General features: G+C 40.2%; 1 pseudogene; it reads right to left on the bottom strand.

The window, feature by feature from the left end:
* Positions 1–8,167: 8,167 nt before the first annotated feature.
* Positions 8,168–8,749, bottom strand: LOC149142455 (BRAP2 RING ZnF UBP domain-containing protein 2 pseudogene; annotated as a pseudogene).
* Positions 8,750–10,757: the final 2,008 nt, after the last annotated feature.

The following is a 10,757-nucleotide window of genomic DNA, read 5'->3' on the forward strand; positions in this document are numbered from 1 at the left end:
TTGTTTGTTTTGTTAATGTTGTTTTCTTTATAAACCACAGATAGAGCCTGAAGTTAAGCCAGCTAGCCTTCGAATTGCTTTTGCTATGCAACTGCAAAGTAGATCAACGCTGCTTCAATCAATCTATAGGTTGGTTTATGAACTGAACATCTAGCTTGCAAACATCCTAAGTGCCCTAGTGGTAACTCAAATAACCTCATTAGATCAGCCCCTATACTTTGTGTTTATTTACTATCATTAGCTCAGCCTAAATCCCTGAACTTCGCTGCAAACTGTGAGTGAAAACCAAGCTCGGTCTCATCCCTGGACCATCGCACTGTCTCTCATTGGCAGTCTGGATGCATCGCACCTCCCGTGTGTTGTAGGTGAGATGCATCCCTATTTCCCTGTGTTACAGGTGCGACGATTAACTAATACTATTTCTGCCTTCATATTTTGGTTTTTTCTTCATTGTCTTCAGCTTTATTCAGTAGTTTTTTTGTCTATGATCAGTACATCATTGTTGAAACCATCTTCCTTTGCATTATTTCAGCCCCCATCAGAAGGAATTGTGAATGTTTTTTTATGTATTTTTCATCATTTACAGTTCTCCTTTGCAAATAGTGGCTTAATCGAACTGTCGTCTTTTGATTTGAAAGTGTCGCAATTTACACGGCACTAACTGTGATTGTTTAATAAGATAAGTAAGACACTTAAGCTAGTTTGGGAATCTGCACGATACGCTGCCCTAGCAGCGTGAAAGTACCTGAATCGCAGGTTAGGGCTGCGTGAAGGCCAATCGTACCCCTTCAGGGAGGTATTGAAGGGCAGAATAAAGGGTTAGACTGATAGAGCCCTAGAACTTAACAACCTGTGCGAGAGCAAGAATAGAAGGAATAAACTGACATCACAACCTTCTCAGGGTGCAAAAACTTGGTTCCAGCATCCCCCCATATTGCTTCGAGTGAGACTTTGGTTCGCGCTCCACGGGCTAATGCCAAAAGGGCCAGTAGTATAGGGATTTATTTGGCTAATTAATGCTGAACCTAGGTCAGGCCCCACCAAGCCAACAAATGGTTTCGTTGCCGAGACCAGAATATACATAAGAGATGTGTGATGTCATGTCACTGGAATCCAACTAAGAAAGAGATTGGGGACTGGTTGGATAGGAAGATCCATGAATTCGTGGCACAAGAGAACAAAAGCCCGTGACTGACAAAGGAACAACGGCTGGATAGGTACCTATACATAGAGATCCATGAGATCTTTTTCTGTTCCTTTCTGGTTGAGCTATACGAGTGGATCACGAAGCTGGTGGATAGCCAAGGAAGGTGGAGACTTGACGGTCCTATTGTTTGGACCCCAGAGTTAGTACAGAGATTGGAAGCCTCTAAGGATAAGATAACCCTCGCTTTCGATCATTGGCTCGATCGCATCATAGGAGGATTTATGACTATATTCGCAGTCGCTACCTCAGTCAGCTATAGCGAGGTAGAGCAATGTTTTTTCAAAGGTCCGCAAGGTAAGTACTTGAAGTCTTTAAATACCCGGATTAAAATGTTATTGTGCGAAAAACGAGTTATGCAGCTACCTTTATGTTTGGAGCTACGCGAAGCGAAAATAATTACAGGAATGAGGGAAGAAAGGGTCTTGAATATAGTCCATTGATTTCACCTCCATTGGGTGTTGAAGAGGGAGTAGCGCAGGATTCTTTGCGAATTGCTATTCTGTTAATAAGACAAGGATTCCCGCGACTGCCACCTCCACCCACACCACCTCGAACTTCACCACCATTACCTGCGACTTCACCCATACCACCACCACCTCCACCGTCGCTCAACATGGCAAATTCAGTGAAGCTACCTCTGTTTAAAGGCTTGGGAAATGAGGACCTGAACCAGTTCTGGTTTGTCGTGAAAGCTGTATGGGAAGCTCAGGGTGTTACAAATGATCACATGAAGAAGGCAACACTGGTTAGTGCTTTGCAGGATTGTGCACTAACCTGGTATATCAATTACTCTAATGATCATAACCCAAACGATAAGGTGGTAGACATCTAGACTGCGTTGAATAAAGAGTTCAGTAGGCCTAAATCTGAGGCACAATCGATTGTGGGGTTCAAGGAAATTGCTATGAAACTAGTTGAGACACCTTGGGAATTATATCAGAAGTTGAAGTGTAAAATCCACGAGGCTAATATGAACTTAACATATCCACAACACCGTGAATGGTTCGTGGCTTCGCTCCTGCCACACTTAAGGGTTGCGTTGTCACAACAGAAGATAACAACCCAGGCAGAGGCCTTGGAGATTGCAATGAGGCTGCATGAAACACCAATGCAAGATCCAAATCTAGGGGTTCAGCATATCTATGCGAAGTTGTAAAATCTTTGCATTGAAATGAAAATCTTAAAGCAGGACAAGACAGTTTGACCGAAGGTGCGTGAAGAGGTATGGTGCCTAAAATGCAAGGGTCAGGGGCATGACAAAGACCATTGCCCAGTCTTTGTGAACTATATTGAAAGAGGAGGACTGATGCCTTTGAGGTTGGAAGCTCAAGCAAGACCAAGTGCGGGGTTTGCATTGTGGTGCGCTATATGTCACGTAGCAGGAAAACATACGACAGATAACTGTCATTTGCTACAAAAGTTTGTAAAAACACCACAACAACTATTCCGCAACTTCTGTAGGTCGGTAGGGCATGTTGAGTGCAACTACAAAAGTTATTAATTGATGACGGATAGAACACCCACCTATAGGGTTCAAGGAGAAACGCAGCCCCTGATCCAGGTGGATGTTGGTGGCCACCCACCTATCCCATTTGGACACCCACAACTGTCTCTTTCAGTCTTTTCAGTTTCCTAAATTGTAGCACAATTTATTATTTTTAGCAGTTTTTCGGGTCCTGAACTTCCAGAGCCGTTTTGAGGCCCTAAACGACGTTTTTTGGGAAATCGGAGGCAAAATGGGTCCATGGATTGATGTTGCCGTTCCAAAGTGGTAGTGCTCGGATATATCTTTCGAACGAGCTATTGTACGCGTCAAATGGAGATCGTATGCCAAAGTTACGACCCCGGGAAATTGATGTACCACGATTTGGCGTTTCATCTTCTAGGGTTAGATTTAGGAATGTTAAGGGTTTTACATTGTTTCTCAATAATAAATAGGCCTTCGAGCCTCATTGTAACAGAGTTTTAGAACAGTTCAGAGGCATGTAGCTACACATCTCTTCTTAGAGATAAGCTACCATCGCCCTAGCTGGTTTATTTCCATTTCTAGCTGCATATCATCTTTATGGTTATCTTTGTGTTTTATTGCGTTCCTGTCTAAATCCGGATCAGTGGTATCAGAGCGGTCTGCTTTTTCTCTGTTTTTCTTTGCATGTCCCCAACGAGGTCGGGATATAAGGAGTTAGGGCTTGAACTGGTCGAACCTTTGCAATGTAATGCCCCACTTAAATCTTATCCTACAAATTGTGTTAATATTTACATTATCTGAAAATATTGAGAAATATTGGTCTAAAATAAATTTATGATTTCCATTATTCAAATTCCCCACTTACCTTCTCAATTGAATATTGTGTGGGATATGGTCTCCTTCCATTAATTCAAAATATATTTATTCATTCACACACCCCAATGTACCCTCACATTTAATAAGGAGAAGACAAAGTCCTCTCCATCTTATCATCAATATATATTTATTCATTTCACATTCCCCAATGTACCCTCACATTTAATAAGGAGAAGACATGGTCCTCCCCATGTAATTACACTTCACATTCCCAAATGTACTTCCCCATTAAATTCTCAATTTTAAATTCATATCACAATTCCAAATGTACTCTAGCTTGGAAGAGAAGTCAACCAAGGATGGGTGAGAGTTATTACACTTCACATTCCCAAATGTACTTCCCCATTAAATTCTCAATTTTAAATTCATATCACAATTCCAAATGTACTCTAGCTTGGAAGAGAAGTCAACCAAGGATGGGTGAGAGTTATTACACTTCACATTCCCAAATGTACTTCCCCATTAAATTCTCAATTTTAAATTCATATCACAATTCCAAATGTACTCTAGCTTGGAAGAGAAGTCAACCAAGGATGGGTGAGAGTTAATGACATTTAATGAGAGGTGGTTGAGGAAAGAGGATATAAAAGGGAAGGGGGAAGGAAGAAGAGGGGGGGGGAGTTTTGCTTAGGATTGTGGGGGTTGGTTGTGATTGTTGGCCTTGTTATGATTTTTGGGAGACCTTGGAAACCTGTGGAGGTTTCTTGGGTTTGAGAGGAGGAAAGTATCATTACCTAGTTTTGCACATTCTTTTGAGGACACACTATATCTGGTTGGACTTGGGCACGGAGGGCTAGGGAACCTGTGGAGGTTTCCTGGGCTAGGAATTTATTTCCTAGTTGGCTGGGAGGTAAATCCGGTTGGGTCGGCCAGAAGGAGCGTTCAGCTGGAGCTATCAGACAAAGGTATCGTCATCAACCGCCGGAACAGGTATTTTTCCATGGACTACTCTTGTTAAGTTGATATCAATGGAATGCTCACCTTAATTTATGTTGCTTATGATAAAATTATTAGATGTTAAATGTTTAAAGATATGTGAAAAGGTCAGCAAGCTCCTTTTATTATTTATAAATTAACAGGAAAATAGATATCTTAGGGTATAACGAAATAAAGGCTCTAACAATAGGATTCAGGTTCTTACACATGGTATCAGAGCTTTAGTTCAAAACCTGGACCCAAAGCCCACTAAACCCCAAAGACCGCTAGAAAGAGGGCTTGAAGGGGGAGTTACAAGATTAGAAGCTTGACAACTCTTTAGAGTTGAGATTATTGTTGCATTAGTGCATGAAACAGCTTACTGTTCTGGTGCAGTCTATCTATCTGCCTTTCTTTGGGAGCATGGACAGGTTTCTATGCCATGGAATTCATTGTGCAATGTGCATTTTATTGTAAATTAATGTTTTCTCAATCTTGTATTGAATGAACATTTTATGGAAATGAGAAAACAACCAAGAATATGGACTTCATAATTTTATTTCTCCGTCTGGAACCGCTGGCGCTTATATGCGACAGATGTCGGTTGAGCCAATACAGAAGATAGGATTTGCCTTGAATAAATGACACTTACCGCAACACTATGCGAAATAACATTTTCTTATTCCAAAGGGTTTTTAATTCCTGGGACTGGTTTAAAGAGACTAGTATTGACAATATTTTATCACCAAGTCCATACACAGAAATTGAGTTTTCAATCGACCCTTATATGCATACTTTTGTGAAGATGCTTGGAAAATTCACGCCGTTTTCTTTAACGATAGGTGCATGAAAAGTGTAATTCCAGTGGTCTTACTCGTGTTTAAATTTCCAGAAGCATTACTCGTACTTATATATACTTATAGAAGTGTAATTCCTGTAGTCTTACTCATGTTTAAATTTATAGAAGCGTCACTTACAGAGCGCGTTGAATCTTTGTCATTAATGAAGTTTTTAAAAATCACCACAGAAATTTAATTGTGGATCCGAGATGAGAAAATTGATAATCTAAACCCAGTTTACTTCAATGCTTCCGAATAGCTCCAATGACTAAAATTCCAGGACAGGTTTATCTACAACAGCTAACAGTTTCTTTAGTTGAGGCTAACATAGGCTCCATTCCGTTCCCATACCTGATTGATATTTATATTGAGATTATGCCTCGTTTTCAGAGGAGAAAATGGCAATCGAGTATTCCTGCACTTCTTCTATTGATAGGTATCATTAAAAAAAAATCAGAAGAATTGGGATAATGGATTAAACTATACTTATACACTTCGAATCAAAAGGACTGCCCCCATACCAACTCAAGTCTGCTACAGGTGGCCTCCAGGATGCTTTAATAAGTCCCCCAAAAGACTGCTTTGAGTCTGTTCCAAAGTCTCCTTTGAGTCACTTCAGAGTTACTTCATAGGCTACTCAGAAACAGTTCCAAAATAGCCCTTGTGAAGCTTCAAATTGATCTAGCACAGAGCAAAAAAAACCACAGTTCCAAACTGAGGCTGTAGGCTGAATTTCAGAGGTCTGAAGCTGAAATGCCTAACCTTAAAAAAACAACTTGCACAGAGGAAAGTACACCAGCAATTAGGTCATACACAGAACACGTAATTTAATGCCCAAAACTGAAATCTTATTAAGAAATACAAGGGCTCCCAAACCAGGGAAAGTGGCCCTTTACAATCCCTGTAAAAATGCCAATATACAAGACAAATGTCACTTGTGTTCTCAGGGCTGAGGCTGAGTCCTTCCAGCTCTCAACTGCCCCTCACCACACATTTTCCAGCTGCCCCTTTAGTGGACTGTCCACACAACCTTCCCTTGGTTGTGGCACCTGTGGAACCCTTTACACCTGATGTAGCTGTCCTTGCTCCAGCATCCACCACCAAACGTTACTAGCTCTCAACTAGCCCTAGGCTCATTCCTTTAAGCCCCGGCCTCCTTAGTATTTCTGCTGTGGTCTACCCAGGGCTTTCCCAGCCCTTGGCCCTGCAGTGTTTATGTTTTATGTTTTATGTTTTGTGAAAATGCCAAAACATAAGCCAGACCTGCGGTGCATGGAATTCTAACAATAAGATGCATATCTTGGACTGGATATAGAAGATGGGGGAGAGAACAGTGGTAGTGGTGGTGACCTTGATTATTCTAACATGGACAAGGACGGTTAACAAAGCAATAAGATTCTTTTATCTATAGTTCTAACCTACCCTCTTTTGTATTTGTTATTAGCATTCCCACCTATAGTATTTGTGATTCAGTGTCTACTATCTATGTTATACAATTTGATTTTGATGCATTCAAATAACTCAATGAGAAACTACAGTTTATGGTTCTGACTTCTAAACTTCTATTTATGTGTATTGAGTATTCTAATTTCTTATGTCAGTTACTCATATCCAGGTGTCCTGTGTGTCCCGTGTCAAGTAACTTAGGGTATAAAATTATAAATTACTTCGTAACAAGTGTTTTTGCCTACAGGCAAACTCCAATGCCAATTACAGCAGACTGATTAAAAACCACTATAAACATCTCTAGGAGATTTTCTTATTTGCATCTTAGTTTTGAGTTCCTTTATGAGTCAACAACTTATAAAGCCAATTGGGTTCAAACTTCATGCTGCCCACCTCTCCAAATCAGGCCCCTAATTGACTCATGAACTTTGTCCAGTGCTTCTCTATATCCAAAATATCTTGATTGTTTTCACAATACATTTTCTCAGTGATATAGTTATTGTGACAGATCCACAAGGTCAAAGTATGAGCCTGAAACCCCAAATATTTAAGAAGCATCATTTCATCACTGTCGACTTATTTTGTCGATCATTCTAAGGTCTCCTTTCATCACTGCCAACTCATTTTGTCAATCATTCTAAGGTCTCCTACTCTCCACCACCTATTTTGTTAACCTTTCTATCTGCACCATGAACGACAGTTTAAGCCTATCCTTTAGGGGGTATACTATAATTTACTAGCATTGTAATTCAAAGCACCACTTATATTCATATTTCCAACGCAATATGAATTTTAATTTCTCCAAATTCAATGAATCCTCTACCATGCTTTTGATGAAAAGTTCGACATCTGATGAGCAAGAACACTCCCCCTTCAAAATCATCAGTCCTCATCTCCACCAATATTCTCAGTCATTAGCGATATGCTGATTATCTTGCAGATTTTGTTTTATATCAATAAGTGTTGCATAAACAAGCAATCAGGGAACCTCACTCAACTGTTTGCAGAATGAGATGCTGCTGTGTGGCTTTTGGGCACACCCTGAAATCTTGAGCATAAAGGGAGGCTGAAAAATCTGTCAAAAGCAAACTGGAGAGGCAGCACATAACAGAAGGAAAATCATGGCAGAAGCAGACAACACATATTAAACAATTAAACCTCAGCCATCAATTTAATGGAGATTAGAAAGGTAGTTAAACAATTAAACCTGAGCTGTCCATTTAATGAGACGACGAAGGTATTCCCCAAATATTGATGGTAACCATCAATTGAAAATTCTGGCACCCCATTTCCAATAGGGGGACGCCTATTGGTGTAACAACACCAATGAACCACTGGAAAAACTGGTCCTCACCCAAAAATCTATTGATATAAAACCAAGCATAGAATATTTACTATAAATAAGGCAACTGTGGTTCAATAATGAAGCTCACCAAGACAAACAGGGCATGTAGGGAGTTCTGTTAATCCAGTTGGAGGAGTCGAGGCATGTTCAAATGATCCAGTATACTGCACGTCTGCAGTAAACATAACATGACAAATTTCTGCCTCCAATGATGAGAAAGGTCTCCGATTATAATGGCGATAAAAGTCATCTGCTGATTTCTGGCTGTCAAATGTCATGAGGATACTATATCGCTCATTCAATCCATCATTCCTGACAATGCGCATTTCCAGTATATTCTGGATAAATGAACCCGAAAATTGACAAAAGTCTGCATAAGTCATATAATTGGGAACAGCAAGCACACAAACAAGATTGTTCCGACCAGCTGGAAGGCTCTCGAGAGCGCCCGGAGGCTCGCAAACATTGCGGAAGAGATGCATAACTCCTCTGATTTCTTCGACCCTAGGGTTTCCCGATGAAAAACTGACGGCCTTGGTTGGGCCTCGGACGTCTGAGACTTCGCCGGCGCCCTCCTGGCCATTTATGTCGAGAGTTTTGAAGATATCTTCGACTGTAGCCATTGTTGTATTCGTGCTGCTCGATTCAGACATGCCGGCGCTGGCGCTTTCACTCATAAACTCTTCTTCGCGCGAATGTATTCGTAAGCTGAACATATTACAGTTTGCGTGTTCTCCTGCTCCTGCAATTCCTCCCCAATGCCAGCAATTGTGATTTTGATATCCCTAAATTTTTCAAATGGAGAAATTCGGCCCCCACAGACGTGGTTTTGCTTCCGTTTTGACTTCCCAGATCCACGCTTAAATATATTTAAAGTCCCAAAAAAAAAAAAAAAAAAAATTCAAAAGACTTATAACTATATTTAAATATCTCCTTCCAACCCTTTCAACCGGTGATTAGCACTACACGGTTCTTGCTGTCATAGGGGACAAATATTTTGTTCTCCTCATCTTTCATCCATTTTCACTGAATTGAAGTTGAATATTCACTATCCATGTATGAAATGCTTGAAATTGCTACAGAATTTTGATTTTGGTTGCTTGAAGAGCTAAATTTGACATTTGGGAAAATCTAAATTATTGCATTGATATAACTGTCTTGATGTCATCATGTTAATTTGTATCGTTACAAGAGGAAATCGTGGAGCCTCAATAAGGTCAGAGGAACCACATAAATTAACAGTATCCATATTTCTTCTGGTTATCACATAAGCCCCAATTTCTGCAAGCAGAAATATTGGGCACCCATTCACATTAGCTGAAACTAGCAAAGGTGATTGTTGGTTTAAAAGACTTGAATCAAATGATATCAGTGGGTAGCAAGTCTGTAGAGAGTCAGGATTTGGTGCCAAATCTTTTCTAGCATCAGCATTTGGTGGCTCATGTCACTTGATACCTCTGAATGCACAGGAACACTAAACCACTTGATCAGAGGCTTGGAAAGAACCTGCAGTTACAAAGAAGCAGTAAAACGGAAACTGTTAGAAAAATTAACAACAGACATGTAAACATGTATCAAGAACAAAATGACAATTCCACACTAAATTGATCTAGGTTATAAATCTTATAATATCACCGTATCGAGGTAGAATTACAGCTAGGTTATCAACCTGCATAAACGCCAGTGTATCATGTTGCAGCTTGAGAAAATTGGAAAAAGAAAATGAGTGACACGCAGACCCTGCATAAAGCAAGCTGTGCTGAAAAATCCAAGAACAGAGTACATAGGTGTAATTCAAACCAACGACACTTTTACACAGTCAATCCTGTCATGGTTGAAAGTTTCTCTGTTCGGACTGATGCTTTCCAGATTTGCGTGATAACACGTCCCTATCCAATCTGTTTGTATTTTGCTTCAAATGCTCACTTAAATTTTGTGAAGCCGTTGATTGTAAAGATGCTCCAAAAATGAAGATTTATAAATGCTTCAAGTGCATGATCTCCAATTCCTGTCTAAGTCTGCCTGCCTGTTCTGAGAATATAACAAGCTTTATCTGAGAGAAACAGACATAAGCTCAAAATACGATAAGTAAGCCCTTTGTAAAGAAGAAATTTACAAATCAATGGCAAGGACAAATGTTATACCACTATAAACGTCTAATTCCAGACATGCTTCAGACGCATGCCCTGTGCTTCCTATGCATGCATCAGTCTACTGGCTTTCAACCATGGAAGCTATATTTCAAAATTCACATTGAAATAAGGTAGGAATGCAGTTAAACAACATCTCTCTGTCCGGTGATCCTAAGGTATTACAGATTGTCCCTGCGGCCTTAGTCTAATCATTAAGAGTAATTTGGTGACAAACATGTGAAACATACGCAGCCCCTTGATTTATCTATCCTGCGGCCTAGGTCTTGTTCTAAAATACTCCTGTGGTCTTGTTTTACCAAACCTGGGCATGATTTCTGAATCACCTTAAAGTAAATCGCATGATTGATGTTTATACTTCAGCAACCTTGATCTACTCCTAAGGCATCCTTATATATGCGGTCTCATTTTTGGACAATTTAGATGTTACAATGGCTTGATGGTCGCATCGTTTGGATCTTTTCTCAGTGCCTCGTAGGCCAGCAAAGGAGGTGAAGTTCGTGCATGATCC

This window comes from Pinus tabuliformis, chromosome X, assembly GCF_031772625.1.
Source record: "Pinus tabuliformis cultivar Carrire ecotype Pingquan chromosome X, CPIR1, whole genome shotgun sequence".
Taxonomy (NCBI): domain Eukaryota; kingdom Viridiplantae; phylum Streptophyta; class Pinopsida; order Pinales; family Pinaceae; genus Pinus; species Pinus tabuliformis.